Source organism: Bos grunniens, chromosome 22 (genome assembly GCF_055505025.1).
Source record: "Bos grunniens cultivar Pamir isolate PY7600 chromosome 22, Bosgru_T2T1.0, whole genome shotgun sequence".
NCBI classification, from domain to species: domain Eukaryota; kingdom Metazoa; phylum Chordata; class Mammalia; order Artiodactyla; family Bovidae; genus Bos; species Bos grunniens.
The window spans coordinates 31070483-31087429 of record NC_141186.1 but is presented as its reverse complement, the minus strand read 5'-3'; the positions used below and the strand labels follow the sequence as shown (position 1 = coordinate 31087429).

Here is a 16947-nt window from a genome sequence, read left to right as displayed (position 1 = left end):
AGCTGTGTGCTAATGCTGGCCATATTTAGGGACCAAAGTGGTGAGAGAGGCATGGAATTTTCTCCCTGGCCACCGTGAGTTGTGTGAACTCGCTGGGGACTAAAGCTTCCTGAGTATTAGTTTCCTCACCTATAAAATGGAGATGATGCCACCTACCTTGAAGAGTTCTTATGGCATAAACTTTAAAACTTACATAAATTATTTGAGTGTTGGGTATAGAATAAGTGTTTCATAAATTTTAAGTTCATTACAATAGTCTTGCTCCAGAACTAAAGATGCTTCGTCATCTAATGGTCAGATAGGTGGGCTCTCAAATTGCCCTAATCCGTCCTTCAGTGGCCAAGCCAGACAAAAGGATTCTAGGAAGGCATCCCAGACCGGAAGGCCACCCCCACCAGATGTCAGTAATTTCCCTGGGAAGAGGGACACTTAAAAGTTGTAAATTTTCAAAATAAGCTTTCAGTCCTTGAAGCTAGCTAGAGACCAGCCTACTCTACTAGTCTATAGCAGTCCCCACTGTATACCTCATGGCCAGTTGATTTGCATCCATAAAAGTGGGGGTGGGTGGGGAGATAATGTTTAAAACCAGCCACTGGATCACCAAACATCCTGGGGACTTTTTATATCTGCCTGGAAGTAGCAAGATCAGGAGTAGACAAACGATGAGATGTGGTCTCCAGCCCAGAGCCTTTTATTAGCAGGGCAAGATAGAGACATACACACATATATAGATTCATAGGATACATGGATGGGTGGAGAGAGAGCTAAATTTGTTTACCCGTCAGTCTCCCAGTAATGTGGTTGTTGAGGAAGCATTGATGGGAAAAGCCAGGGAGGCTGCCCCAGGTTGGAAGGTATTCAGTGCTCAGTGGGTTCAACAGAGAGACATGCCTATGGCTGTAGGAGACATTCACATATGAGGCTCAATCTGATCTGGGCTTACAACACTTAAAGAATGAAGTTTGGGAAGGGGGCAAGAAATTCCATTTTAGTGGTAGGGAAAATCAAAGCAAATGCAAAAAAGTGAGGAGGGAAGAACTGTACGGAGGGAGGTGTTGGGCCAATTATCCTTGCTGACGTGGAGGATTTAAATACGGAAGACAGCAGAGGGGAAACCGCAGGGTAGCTTGAGACCATGCTACCCATGATCATGGATGACTGGCTGTGGAGGTGAGAACCTATTATGAGGGTTTAGTAAACCTGTATCCTCAACAATTTTGAGGACTAAGTCTGTGCAAGAAGCAGACTGTGTTAGTGCTGGTATGTTTTTCCTCTGCCCTCACACCCAGCTTGAGTTTCTTCATTTGAAATCTGTAAATATTTGATTGGATCTCAGCACATCACCCAGCTGGCACCCCAGCTCTGCCATTGAAACTTTAGTGGCATGACCTCTCATATGACCATTGAGTACTGAAGATGGCTCCTAAGGCAAAAGTTGAGTAGGGTCATCCTGGGTCTTGCTAAACCTTAGGAAGATCAGACGGTGGACAGATACTGCCTTTGTCTCTCTCATGTGCCCAGGATCAACAGTTTTTCTCACACTGTTAGAACAGAGCACTACTTTTTTTTTTTTGCTTGAGCACATGATGAAGTCATTGAATGTTTTAGGTACCTGCTGTACGGAGGATATGAAACTTTTAACATTCGAAATCACACTTGCTTTGGCAGCAGGCATATGCATGAGAGATGCCCGGGCACAGAATCGAATGGAGATGCCTTTTCTCCCACTTTTGCCCTGGGTCGGGCCCTCTCAGGCCACACTATTAAATTCTCTCTCCAACTCTCTCTCTTTTTGCCAGGTGCACAGAACTCAATGCCAGCAACCTCTCCAGGCTTGTGACATGGCTCCACTTAACATGTGTGTTCTTATTTGCCTCTCACTGCTACCCTTATGAAGTAGCATCATCACTAACCTCATTTTAAAGATGAAGAAATGAGGCTGGGAGAATTTAAGGTACAGTGACAGCTTGTTAGCGGCAGAACTGGGATTTGAGCCCACGTTTGTTTGACTCTGGGCCTCAAGGTACAGCTAGTCATGTAACCTTGGGCTGTGTACATAATTCCTTATTACATGATCACTGTACGTACCACGTATTAGCTATTTATATATTAATACATATATAACTCATTATATTAGTAGAATGGAATAATTACAGCCACCATTATGATCTGTAAAATTAGGATTACAGTGCCAACTTCTCGGAAGGACCTATGAAATAATATAAACACACCACTCTCACTCGATATGGTATCTTCTGTAGGACAGCTATCATTGTTGTCATCATTCTACACATATAAGAACTACGCAGAGCCAGCAGGCTAGAAGAAATTAGAGGTTCACTGACATTCCATTCAACCACAGGTATTTTTTATCCTAAGGGGATAATAGCCAGGAAAGAGCTGTCTTGTGAGCCCATTCATTTCTGCTGCTGCTACTTACACAGGACAAGCCTAGCCTAGCAGTGCCACCCAGAATGTCACTGGCCGTTTCTTTAGGGCAGCAGAACCACACCAGAGTATCTGAGCATTTCCATGCTGCCTGCCATGATGAAATGGGTCGCGTAGGCTGCAAGAGCTTAGATTTAGGGAACCCAATCTTAAATTTTGGCTCCATTTCTCAAAGTGTGGTCCCACGGTACCCATGTAATAGGATGTCAATGGTTATCCTATCTAACAAGATTGTGGAGGAGACAGCTTTTCAGATGTGCTGAACAATTATCAGTTATTTTCATTTATTTTGGGACATGGGTCTAAAGCTGTCATCCTACTAACATGCGTTGTGAATCTCAAACTGTATTTGACCAGAGAATCCTATTTTCATGGGATATCTTGATGAACCAGTATTTCAAAGAACGGATTTTCAGAAAAACTGCCACAGACATTGGTGGCAGAAGTCAGAGGGACTCCCCAGAAAGATTTTGAACAGGGTTCAAGGTCCTTTTGCGTCTGACTCTTTTTATGTTTTGAACTCCTCTGAGTAAATACCAAGGAGCATGATTGCCGGATCAGAGGGTAAAAGTGTGTTTTGTTTTCTAAGAACCTGTCAAACTGTCTTCCAGAAGCACTGGGCAGTTTTGCACTTCCATCTGCAACAAATAAGAATTCCTGTCGTCCCACATCTTCGCCAGGAACTGGTGGTGATACTGTTTTGGATTTGGACTATTCTAACAAACGAATTAATTATGTTTTAAAGTTTTTGTATTGAAGTACGCTTGGTGTACAATATCATGTTGTACAATATAATGATTTACCTGTGAATCATTGTACAGATTTACTCCATTTTTTAATTATTATAAAATATTGGCACTATTCCCCACGGGTGTCTGATTCTTGTGTAACATTTAACATCACTTTGGCAAATGAATTGTCAAAAGAAAAAGCCTACAATTCTTAGAAATGCAGGGCTTTTCCTTCGTTAATAAAGTGCAATAAATAGAAAACTGTAATCTTGTAAAATAAGCCCCTTCGTCCCACCATTTCCCCCATATTCTTTTTCAGATATGATTTCCAAGATAGGTTTTTCCTTCTTCAGCCAAGTTCAATGCTTAGTTCACAGTGGAGGCGGTGCCGGCAGCCATTCTGAAGCAAGAATCCTCTCTTCCTGGAAATGGTCCACAGGGCCCAGTCCCTCCCTTTTCATTCACTCATCCAGCTCTTCATTCTTGCTTTGCAGTTACCCTAGTACTTTCCCCAAACCTGGAAACTCTCCTTTCCTGGCAGCTAAATCAGAATTTCTCTGTGATCGAAGGTGACCTTCCTTCTCCAGTGGAAGCTTCCAAAGCAGAGCCATTATTTCTAAAGAAGAGTTTCTCATAATTTCAGTATGACACATAACGTAAAAAAGTTGAAGCGTTGCAGTAAATAATAGGGAAAGGGAGGAGTTAATTGGGGTCCTTACCTTGAAAAAAGAAATTATTAGTTCAAGTTTAGGTTCCCCCTCGCCTTGGCAACGCTTTCTGGTTTTTGTTGTTGTTGTTGGAGTATAATCGCTTTGCCGTGTTGTCTTGGTTTCTGTCTTACAACAATGTGAATCAGCTATATGTATGCATATATTGCCTTCCTCTTGAGTCTCCCTCCCCGCCTCCCGCCGCCCCCGGGTCGTCGCAGAGCACCGAGCTGAGCTGCCTGTGCTATAGGGCAGCTCCCCACTTGCTGTCTGTTTTACACGTGGTAGTACATGCGTGTCAGTGCAATGCTCCCTGTTTGTCCCACTCTCCCCTGACCCCCATGTCCACATGCCCATTCTCTACATCTGCATCTGTGTTCCTGCCCTGCAAATAAGTTCATCTCTACCATTTTCTTAGATGCCACATACATGGCTTCCCTTGTGGCTCAGCTGGTAAAGAATCCGCCTGCAATGCGGAAGACCTGGGTTCAATCCCTGGGTTGGGATGATCCCCTGGAGAAGAAAGAAATACTCCAGTATTCTGGCCTGGAGAATTCCACGGACTGTATAGTCCATGGGGTCACAAAGAGTCGGACATGACTGAACGACTTTCCCTTTCATATGTATTAATAAATTTCAGTTATAATTGTAACAGTGTGTACTTTGGGGAGATATTATTCTACAATAGCGTGAGCAGTACTCTTAACTCCACAGCTCATTTTCATATCCGGGTCATAAATATTTTGCAAAAATATTCCAGAGTTTCATCAGACTACCCCAAGGTCCTCTCATGATTCCATAATAGTCACATCTTTTTACTCTGAAATGTTCATCCATGTTGATTTTCTCTTCTTCCCCTGTTGAGTTCAGTAGCTCAGTCGTGTCCGTCTCTTTGATACCCCATGGACTGTAGCACGCCAGGCCTCCCTGTCCATCTCCAACTCCCGGAGCCTACTCAAACTCATGTCTGTTGAGTCGGTGATGCCATCCAACCATCTTATCCTCTGTCATCCCCTCCTCCTCCTGCTTTCAATCTTCCCCAGCATCAGGGTCGTTTCCAGTGAGTCAGTTCTTTGCATCAGGTGGTCAAAGTATTGCAGTTTCAGCTTAGGCATCAGTCCTTCCAATGAATATTCAGGACTGATTTCCTTTAGACTGACTGGTTTGATCTCCTTGCAGTCCAAGGGACTCTCAAGAGTCTTCTCCAACACCATAGTTCAAAAGCATCAATTCTTCGGCGCTCAGCTTTCTTTATAGTCCAACTCTCACATCCATACATGACTACTGAAAAAACCATAGCGTTGACTAGACAGACCTTTCTTGGCAAAGTAAAGTTTCCCTGTTAACTGACCTAAATCTGCCAGATTCTCTTTTATCAGTGGTTTTACTTGTGGTTCAAAAACAGTTCTTATGGTGGATCCCTCCTTACTCTACAAAACACAGCTTTCCAACATCACTTTCATCAATTTCATGAAATTCTACTCCTTTTCCAAGATGGACATTTTCACTTTTTAACAATTTTAAATTGTTCTGTTGGATATTTAAAGGTATCCATGAGAGCATGAAGACTTAGAAGTAGCAGTTAGTGCTAGATAGAAAAAGAGATGGCTGAGTGGAGACAATTCTGTTAAGCTGTTCTTATCTGTTATAAAGACAACTTGTTTTTGTGCAAACCTGGTCACTTACAAAACTTGAATCATGGGGAGCCTTTGTCCAAGCACATGAAAATTGTTAACTCATAAACAACTAATCCATTTTCAGCTTGCAATGTTATAAATCTGATAGGTTGGAAATACCACATTCTAAACAGGAGGAAAATCCGAAATGTTGTGTTGGGTACTAGTTAAATTTGAAAGTCAGAAGTTTATGTGCATTTTAAGAGGAAAAAAAAAAAAACACATAAAATCTACCAGAGATGATGAACTATCTGAGCCCTTTTACTTTCATTTCTCATATTTCACTTGAGTCTTGGTTTGCACCAAACCGGTAATGTGGTGATTCAGTCGCTAAGTCATGTCCGACTCTTTGTGACCCCACGGACTATAGCCTGCCAGGGTCCTCTGTCCATAGGATTTTCCCCAAGAATACTGGAGTGAGTTGCCTTTCCCTTCTCAGAGGATCTTTCCAACCCAGAGATTGAACCCAGATCTCCTGCATTGCATTGTAGGCAGATTCTGTACCTACTGAGCTACCAGGGAAGCCCCCTGGTATTACCAAACAGGTACTAGATGTGTTTATAACCACTCAGGGGAATTCCCAGTGGGTAGGACTTGGTGCTATCACTGCCAAGCACGTGGGTTCCATCCCTGGTTGGGGAACTAAGATACGGGGTAAGTCACACAATGTGGCCAAAACAACCATGACAACAACAGGAAAACACTCAGAGATGGTAGATTTGCTTCAGTTCATGTAAAGTACAAAGGTGGGCAAACCTGGTCTATGCTGTTAAAAATCAGGATGGTGATTACCCTTGGAATTTTCCTGTAGGAAATACTGGCCTCTCTCTCCCTCTCCTGTTTGTTTATTCAGTACTTTATTTACATCAGTATGGCCCCATGTACATTAATTTTACTTTTTGAGTAATAGTACTACATTATTTATTTTAGCTCAGATTGTTCCCCTTATTAAGGTTTAATTGAAAAATTTGTAAAATACTTAAAGTGTATAATGTGATGATTTGACACACATTTACTGTGAAAGGATTACACCATCTAGTTCATTATTATATCCATTACCTATGTTGACCGTTTTCTTGAGTGCATGTGAGAATATTTAAGTTTTACTCTCTTAAAAAAATCGCAATTATGTAGTAAAGTATCGTCAACTATAATTACCATGTTATACAGTAGATCCTCAGAATTTACTAACTGAAACTAATTACTAATTTACTAATCTTCTAACTGAAACTTTGAACCCTTTGACCAACTTCTCCCTGTGTACCCCACCCTCATCTTCTGGCAACCACTTTTCAACTTCGTTTCAATGAGTTGTACCTTTTTTTTTTTTAAGATTCTGCATATTAATGATACCACGCAGTATTTGTCTTCCTCATTTCTCTTAGCACAATTCCCTTCTGGTTCATCCGTGTTGTCACAAATGACAGAATGCCTTTTTTTTTTTTACCTAGTTTCTTTTACTTATGATGAGAACTATCAAGATTTCCTCTCTTAGCAAGTTTCAAATATGCAATGTAATAGTATTAACGATAGTTACCATAGTGTACATTACATCCTCATGAGTTCTTCATTTTGCAGCTGGGAGGAAGGTTTTACCTTTTGACCACTTTTATCCATCTCACCCACTAGCACCCCACAACTCTGGCGACCACCAATTTGTTCTGTGTGTCTATAGGCATAGTCCTTTCTTTATTTCTATTTCACATGTAAGTTAGATCATTCTGTCTGACTTCTTTTATTTATCATGCCGCCCTCAAGTTCCATCCATGTTACTGAAAATGGCAAGATTTCTTTCTTTTTCAAGGTTGAATAATACCTTGTTTTGTGTGTGCATGTCCGTGCACACGCACACATCACGTCTTCTTTATCCATTCATTTGCCAACAGACTTTTAGATTGTTTTGTACTTTGGCTATTGTGAACACTGCTGCTATGAGCCTGAGAGCACTGTATCCCTTTAAGGTAATGATCCCATTTGCTTTGGCTGCATATCCAGAAGTGAAATTGCGGGACCACATGGTAGCTTTAGGACTTCTCTGGTGGTTCAGTGATCGAGAGTTCTCCTCCAGTCCAGGAGACACAGTTTCCATCCCTAGGACAGAAAGATCCCGGGAGAACGGGGTGGCAACCCACTCCAGTATTGTTGCCAGGAGAATCCCTACGGACAGAGGAACCTGGCGGGCTACAGTCTGTGGGGGTCGCAAAGAATCGGACATGACTGAAGTGACTGAGCATGCACACACGCATGCATGGTGGCTTTATTGGTAATTCCTTGAAAAAACTGCCATACTTGTTTTGTAGTAGCTGTGCCAATTTTCATTTCTACTAACAACATACAAGGGTTCACATTTTTCCACATCCTTGCCCAAACTAGTTATTTCTTGTCGTTTTGATAATAGCCAAATATTAGGTGTGAAGTGATATCTCCTTGTGGGTTTTATTTGCATTTCCTTGGTGATTAGTGTTGCCAGATACTTTTTCATGAATCTGTTGGCCATCTGTATAACTTCTTTGGAAAAATGTCTATTCAGGTCGTCTGCCATTTGTAATCAAATGCTTTGTGAGTGGTTTGTTTTTTTTTTTTTCTATTAAATTTTAAAATTTAAGTAATTTGTTTGCTTTTATATTGGAGTGTAGTTGATTAAAACTGTTATGTTTCAGGTACACAAAAAAAAACTGATTCACTCACACATACATTTGTATCTATTATTTTTCAAATTCTTTTCCCATTTGGATTATTACAGAATATTGAAGAGTTGCCCAAAGCCTACTGTGTCCTTTTTGTTTATCTATTTTCAATACAGCAGTGTATATGTGTCAGTTCCTAACTCCCAGTCTGTCTCTCCCCTCCACCCTTCCCCAGGTAATCGCAGGTTCATTCTCTAAATCTGTGAGTCTGCTTCTATTTTGTAAATAAGTTCATTTATATCATTATTTTTTAGATCTCACATGTAAGTGATATTTATACATCTTTTTCTATCTGACTTACTTCACTTAGTATAAAAATCTCTAGGTCCGTCCATGTTGCTGCAAATGGTGTCATTTCATTCTTTTTTAAGACTGAGTAGTATTCCAGTACATATATGTGCCACACCTTCTTTAGCCATTCCTCTGTTGATGGACATTTTGGTTGCTTCCATGTTTTGACTATTTTAAATGCTGTGGCAATGAACACTGCAGTGTTTGTGTCTCTTCAAAGCATGGTTTTCTTTGGATGTATGTCCATCTGGGATTGCCGGATTATATTATTGTTGTTGTTCGGTTGCTAAGTTATGTCCAACTCTTTGTGACCCCATGGACGGCAGCACCCAGACCTCCCTGTCCCTCACCACCTCCCAGAGTTCACTCAAGTTCATGTCCATTGAATCGGTGATGCTGTCCAACCATCTCATCCTCTGCTGCCCTCTCCTCCTTTTGCCAAATAATATGGTGGTTCTATTTTCATTTTTTTAAGGAACCTCCATACTGTTCTTCATCATGGCTATTACAACTTACATTCCCAGCAATAGGGTGGGAGAAGGGTTCTCTTTTCTCCAGCATTTATTGTTTGTAGATTTTCTGATGATGGTCACATGTCAGACTGGTGGCGCCTCATTGTAGTTTTTATTTGCATTTCTCTATTAATTGGCAATGATGAACATCTTTTCGTGTGCTTTTTGGCCATCTGTATATCTTCTTTGGAGAAATATCTATTTAGGTCTTCTGCCCATTTTTCTAATTTTTTTTTTAATAGAGCTGCATGAGCATCTTGTATATTTTGGAGATTAATCCCTTGTCGGTGACTTTGTTTGCGAATATCCTCTCCCATTCTGTGGGTTGTCTTTTCACTTTGTTTATGGTTTCCTTTGCTGTACAAAAGCTTTTAAGTTTAATTAGGTCCCATTTGTTTATTTTTGTTTTTATTTTTATTGCTCTGAGAGGTGTATCCAAAAAATCTTGCTGTGATTTATGTCAAAGAGTGTTCTGTCTATGTTTGCTTCTCAGACTTTTAAAGTATCCAGCCTTACATTTTGGACTTTAATCCATTTTGAGTTCATTTTTGGTGTTAGTGAATGTTCTAATTTCATTTTTTTATATGTAACTGCCCAATTTTCCTGATACCACTTATTGAAAAGTCTGTTTTTTCTCCATTGTATATTCTTGCCTCTTCTATCATAGATTAATTGACAGGTTGTTTCCTTTGTTTTTGGTATCAAATCCACAAAAACAAATTATTGCCAAGACCAGCACCAAGGACCTACCCCTTTTTCCTTCTAATTTTATGGTTTTAGATCTTACTCAGACTGTTCTGGCTCTGAGGATCAGGAACACTTTCAGACTGACTACTGTGTCCTTTTGACATGCTGCCTACTCTTTTGTTTTTTGAGCACTTCCTTCGTTTGTAGTAACACAAAATGCTACAGGGATTTTCCCTATTCGAGTTCTAGCACCAGCTTTTTCTCTAAGAAGCCCTCTTATTAAATTGTGTAAAATATTAGCTTCTTGAAGACACCACATTGTCCCCCCCGCCACGCACACACACACATTTCAATATCTCTGAGCATCCTTGGCACCTGGTAGCCCTGGATTATTTCTCATAGAATGAATGCTCCATGACCCCATAGATATTATGAGCTTATTAAATGTCCTAGTGGCCTCTGGACTATCAGGTCTTAGCTAGTAATCTGTTAGAACAAGAAATGATGAGCTCAGGCTCTGATTGCAGTCTGCCTCCTTAACTTCTTTGTGCCTAATTCCTTTATCTGTAAAGTTGGGGTAGAGCTCACACCCGAGCTCTACCTAGAGCTAGGTAGAGCTAGGGTGTGAGCTATTTAAAGGAGCCAATCCATACAAGACTCTTAGAAGAGGATTTGGCAAGAGAACAGGATCTGGCACACAGTAGGTGCTCAATAAAGAGTAGATATTTTTATCTCTAGTGTGTTTTACTAAAGTAGAGTCTGCATGTTGGTTTTGGTTGTTTCATCTGTTTCCTGGGACAGCATCTATTGGTTTACACCAATTCTCCATTTTAATCTGTTAACCAAAGCCTGCTGCTACTGCTGCTAAGTCGCTTCAGTCGTGTCCAACTCTGTGTGACCCCATAGACGACAGCCCACCAGGCTCCCCCGTCCCTGGGATTCTCCAGGCAAGAACACTGGAGTGGGTTGCCATTTCCTTCTCCAATGCAGGAAAGTGAGCAGTGAAAGTGAAGTCGCTCAGTGGTGTCCAATTCTTCACGACCCCATGGACTGCAGCCTACCAGGTTCCTCCATCCATGGGATTTTCCAGGCAAGAGTACTGGAGTGGGGTGCCATTGCCTTCTCCAACCAAAGCCTAGGCTAACCTTTATCTCATCTTATATCATAGAGGAATGTTAGTATGTATTCTCTCATCCTCTGAGTTCACAGAACCAGAATGAGTAAGAACACAAGCTTTCCCACCAGTGACTGTAGCTCTTATCCTGCAATATGGATCTGTCTGTTCCTTCCCCTGGGCCTGGACTTGGGACCTGAGCAGGGCTGGCATCTCCACTGAAGGTCAGGGAAAGTGGCGCTCCCTTACTCTCACTTGAGACCAGGATGCCCAAAAGCCAGGTCACATGTGTGCAGCAGAGTTTCATACATGAACCTTGTACCGGAGAGGATTGCAGACAATGGATGATGGATATCACCATTGGGTGGGGCAGCCGCTCAGAGAAACCACCTTTCCTGTTATGAGGATAAGCGAGTGAGGGATGGAGTAAAGATAGGAATTTTTTTCTCAGTATTTCGGAGTGAGTTTATGTTCCCATTTCATGGACCTGTACTAATAACAGGCTAGGAGGAAAGCAGCCCCTCACCATTCCCATGTCCTTCCCCTGAAGTGTGAATCATAGACAACACAAGCATTCTTTTCTCCCCAAGAGGATTACGTCACATGTAAAGAACGTCAGCAACTAAAAAGAGCCCCTCTGAATCACCTGAACCAGAAAAATAATCTAGGAATCTCATTTGATTTTTCTCTTTTAAACACAAAATGCTCAGGTCCAAAACAAATATTATGCGTGGAAGTCAGTTGCTTAGTTAGCACAAGGGCAGTTTTGTTTCCATTACATAAATTCAAGTTTGGATAGGTTGGGGGACTTAGGTAAAAGCCACAGGCCTCCCTCTCAGTGTTGGTCGCCTGACCTGAAAAGTGCCTTTTCCAGTCTTTTATGAATGGACTGATTGGCAGTCCTGAGCCCATTGGCCTGGATGTGACCAAGGACAGTAAAGTCAAGAATGGGCCTTGCAAATAGGTCATACGTCCCCTGTCAACACTGATGGATTGTGGGTGGGTGTTTGGAGTCTGATGCTGAGCAATCTGAGGCCACTTTGGGACCCACAGGAAAAAAAAAGATGACTGATATCTGCTATGAGTTTGACAAGGTAGAGCAGCAGTAAGGGCTGGGTTTTTGTAATTCTAATACATTCTTGTACATCTACTCATCAGCTTTCACACTAATGTCTCCACTTACAGAAAGCTCCAAAGGCTCAACTATTTATTGCCCCTCTCATTGGAGGGACTCATCCTTGGGAAGGTGAGCTACAAGACAGGATTTATGGCAAGGATTAAAACCTCAAATAACTACCAGGCAGGTAACATTACTAGAACAGAAACATCATTTAGTAGTGGCGAAAGCAAAATGAACAATTATAAACATGCCATAAAGTGAAAAGGACAGGATATGACCAGAACCATTGAACCTCTTTGCAGGCCCATCCCCAGTCGTGTTTCTCATATTCTCCCCTCACCATCCCACCCCCACCACCTGCTGCCCCAGGGGAAACCATGAACCTGTAGTGTCTTTTTATTGATTTGCCATAGTTCCGAAACCAAGTATTGTTAGTTTTGCTGCTTGGGAACTCATACAGTCATTCTTGAATTACTTGCTTGTTTCCTGCACAGTACTGCCCTGAGAATTCCAGTTTATATGATTCATTCACTGTCATTGCTTTTATAAGTTACCGATTTATACCCAACAATTAATTTTCTGTCCTATTTTTGATGGGTGCATGGTTGCTTCCAGCATTTTGCCATCACAGACAGTGCAGCTGTTGAAAACATACTTTCATGCATGATTTTTTCTGGAGTGAATTTCTTGAGCAGATTTTCTAGATTGTAGGGAATGCGCTTGTTGACCTTTGCTAGTTGCTGCTGCAGTGTTTTCTAAAGTGGGTGTGTCCTTTTCACTCCCCATGTGCCATGTGGGAAAGCTCCTCTTGTTCTACACCCTGCACAATACTTGATATTGTTGGGTTCTTGATGTTTGCCCAACAACTGAGTGTGAAATAGTTTCTCACTGAAATTTTAATTTGCATCTTTCTGACAACAGATGTGGTTATACATCCTTTCATATTTGGGGAGCATTTTTAATTCCTTTTCCTGTGAAATGTCTGTTGGTATCCTTTTCTTAAATTAATTTTTGTTCTTTAATTGAGATATATATATATATTTAATTGATTGACAATATTATTTTCAGGTGTACACAACATAGTAATTCAAATTTTTTATAGACTATATCTATAATTATAAAACATTTACTATATTCCCTGTGCTATATGATACATCTTTGTAATATATTTATTTTATACATAGTAGTTTGTATCTCTTAATCATCTGCCTCTATCTTGCCCCTCCCACCACCCATCTCCCCAATGATAACCATTATTTTGTTCTCTATATTATGAATCTGCTTTTTTGTTTTTATATTTACTAGTTTGTTTTAGTTTTAAAATTCCACATGTAAATGATAACACATTGTATTTGTCTTTCTCTGATTTATTTCACTAAGCATAATACCCTCCCAGAGAAGGCAATGGCACCCCACTCCAGTACTCTTGCCTGGAAAATCCCATGGATGGAGGAGCCCGGTAGGCTGCAGTCCGTGGGGTCGCTGGAGTTGGACACGACTGAGCGACTTCACTTTCACTTTTCACTTTCATACATTGGAGAAGGAAATGGCAACCCACTCCAGTGTTCTTGCCTGGAGAATCCCAGGGACGGGGGAGCCTGGTGGGCCGCCCTCTGTGGGGTCGCACAGAGTCGGACACGACTGAAGCGACTTAGCAGCAGCAGCAGCAATACCCTCCAGGTCCATCCATGTTGTTACAGATGGAAAAACAAAATTTCATTCTTTCTTTATGACTAAGTAGTAATCCATTGTGTATTTATGTGTGTGTGTATGTGTGTTCTTTATCCATTTATCTGTTACTGGACACTTGGGTTGTTCCTTAGCTATTATAAATAATGCCACCATGAACATTGGGGTTAATGAATCTTTTAAAATTAGTGTATTCATTTTCTTTGAATATATACATAGAAGTAGACCTGCTGGGTCTTGTGGTAGTTATACTTTTATTTTTTTAAGGAACCTCGCTACTGTTTTCTTCAGTAACTGTACCAATTACATTCATACCAACAGTGGACAAGTTCTATTTTTCTCTGCATCTTTCTAACCTTATTATTTGTGGTCTTTTGATGATGCCATCTGATAGGTGTAAGGTGATATCTCATTGTGGTTTTAATTTGTGTTTCTCAAGTGGTTAATGATGTTGACCATCTTTTCATGTGCCTGTTGGCAATCTGTAAATCTTTTTTTAAAATGACTATTCAAGTCTTCTGACTGTTCTAAAATTAGATTTAGCATCCATTTATGATTTAAAAAACTCTCCAGAAAACAGGCATAGAGGGAACATACATCCCTAAACATAATAGTGTGCTTATATGATAAGCCCACAGCTAATGTCGTGTGCTGTGCTGTGCTGAGTTGCTCAGTCGTGTCCGACTCTCTGCGACGCCATAGACTGTAGCCCAGCAAGCACCTCTGTCCATGGGAATTCTCCATGCAAGAATACTGGAATGGGTTGCTCCGCCCTCCTCCAGGGGATATTCCCAACCCAGGGAACAAATCCAGGTCTTCCACATTGCAGGCGGAGTCTACCGTCTGAGCCACCACTCAATGGTAAACAGCTAAAAGCGTTCCCCTTAAGATCAGGAACAAGACACGATGTCCACTATTTTGCCACTTCTATTAAACGTGATATTGGAAGCCCTAGACACAGCAATCAGACAAGAAAAATAAAATGAAGAAAACGGATCAGAAAGGAAGAAGTAAAACTCCCACTGTTATAGATAACATGATACTGTACATAGAAACTATTTAAAGATACTACCAAAAAAGCTGCTGGAGCTTATCAATGAATACAGTTGCAGGACACAAAGTTAATACACAGAAATCTGTTGCATTTCTATACACTAACAATGAACGATCAAAAAGAGAAATTAATCCCATTTAAAATCACAACAAAAAGAATAAAATACCTAGGAATAAACTTACCTAATGAACTGAAAGATTTGTATTCAGAAAACTATAAGAGACTGATGAAAGAAACTGAAAACTTCACAAGACAGAAAGATACACTGTGTTCAAGAATAGGAAGAATCGATATTTTTAAAATGACCCTAGTGCCCAAGGGAATGCACAGAGTCAGTGCCTTCCCTATTCGAAATACTAATAGCATTTTTCACAGAACTAGAACAAATAATTTCGAAATTTGTATGGTACCATGAAAGATCCAGAATAAGTCAAACAATCTTGAGATAGAAGAACAGAGTTGTAGGTCTCATGCTTCCTGATTTCAGACCATACTACAAAGCTATAATAATCAAAGCAATGTGACATTGGTACAAAAATAAACACGTCAGTCAGTGGAACACAGTAGGGAGCCCAGAAATAAATCCCATTCACTTATGCTCAGTTACTCTATGACAAAGGAGGCAAGAATATGCAATGGAGAAATGACAGTCTCTTCAATAAGTGGTACTGGAAAAATTGGACAGCTACATTGTAAAAGAATGCAATTAGAATATTCTCTAACACCATACACAAAAGTAAACTCAAAATGGATAAGACCTAAATGTTAGACTGAATACTATAAAACTCCTAGAGGGAAACATAGGCAGGATACTCTTTGATATAAATTGAAGCAAGATCTTTTTGGACCCACCTCCTAGAGTAATGAAGCTAAAAATGAAAATAAACAAATGGGATCTAATTAAAGTTAAAAGCTTTTGCACAGCAGAGGGAACCATAAACAAAGTGAAAAGACAACCCACAGAATGGGAGAAAATATTTGCAAATGAAGCAACTGACAAGCGATTAATCTCTGAAATATACAAACAGCTCGTGCAGCTCAATATAAAAAAAAAAAAAATTACCCAATCAAAAAATAGGCAGAAAATGTAAATAGGCATTTCTCCAAAGAAGGCATACAGATGGCCAAAAGGCATATATACAGTTTTAATCTTCTTTGTATGTGTGGTCAGTGTTGCCAGAGGTTTGTTTATCTTTTTATTTTTTTCAAAGTACTAGCTTTTAGTTTGGTAATCTCTATTTTCCCTCTCTGTTACATAGACATTTGTTTTCATCTGTTGTGTATCCTTCTTTCTTTATTTTTATCCATTTGCTCTATTTCCTTTCTCATTTTTAAAAAAGTTTTATTATAGTGCAACTGATAGCATAAAGTGTACAGTTAGATTAGATTGCCGTGTAGTACCATGAGACAACCACCTCAGTGAAAACACATGATATATTCAGGTCACTGCAGAGTTTCCTCATGCCACTTTTTGACTGATCCTTTCCTCCCATCCATCCCAGCACCCTGGTCCATAGATAACCATCGATCTGCTTTCGCATTTCTTATGACATATTTAAATGGAATAACAATGTATGTACTTTTTGTTTTGCTGTGGCTTTAAAGTTCATTTTTTTGTTGTTGTATTGGCATAGATCTTATAGCAGATTTTGTTTGCTTTATTGCTGGGTAATATTTCATTATATGGATATATCATACATCCATTGATATAATGATGGACATTAGTTGTTTCTGAGTTTTTACTATTACAAATAAAACTGCTATGATGTTTCCTGTATATTTTATTGGATTAATACATACTCTCTTTTCTCTTGGGTAAATATCTAGGCCTGGAATGACTAGATTGCGTGGTTGGTAATGATTAACTTGCCCGTGAGTGTCCAGGAGTCTTGGGCTGAGGTGTGGGTTGGTTGGTGGCCTGCTGCTGGGTTGGGGGCACTGAGTGCAGCCTGGGACCTTTGAAGGAGGTCAAAAGCCATTATCTTCATTACCTCCACCATAGTTAGGCCTCAGGTCAAATAGTAGGGAGGGAACACAGCCCCACCCATCAACAGAAGATTGGATTAAAGATTTACTGAGCACAGCCCCAGGAGAAGGCAATGGCACCCCACTCCAGTACTCTTGCCTGGAAAATCCCATGGATGGAGGAGCCTGGTGGTCTGCAGTCCATGGGGTCACTAGGAGTTGGACACAACTAAGCGAGTTCACTTTCACTTTTCACTTTCATGCAT

The 16947-nt window shown here is 40.5% G+C and overlaps 1 protein-coding gene across 19 annotated transcripts in view; it reads left to right on the top strand.

Moving 5' to 3' along the window:
* The window catches only part of LOC147348250 (uncharacterized), an 888338-nt gene that overhangs the window by 814671 nt on the left and 56720 nt on the right, over positions 1-16947 (top strand). Inside the window, exons 12-13 of one of the 19 annotated variants that reach the window (XM_086366805.1) lie at positions 1800-1954; positions 3063-3426. The exons of 13 other annotated variants lie outside the window; for them this stretch is intronic. The gene's annotated coding sequence lies outside the window, so the exon portion shown is untranslated. Of the gene's footprint in view, positions 1-1799; positions 1955-3059; positions 3427-16947 lie in introns of those variants that run through there. 5 more of the 19 variants (XM_086366806.1, XM_086366799.1, XM_086366808.1 and 2 more) reach the window with 5 other exon arrangements.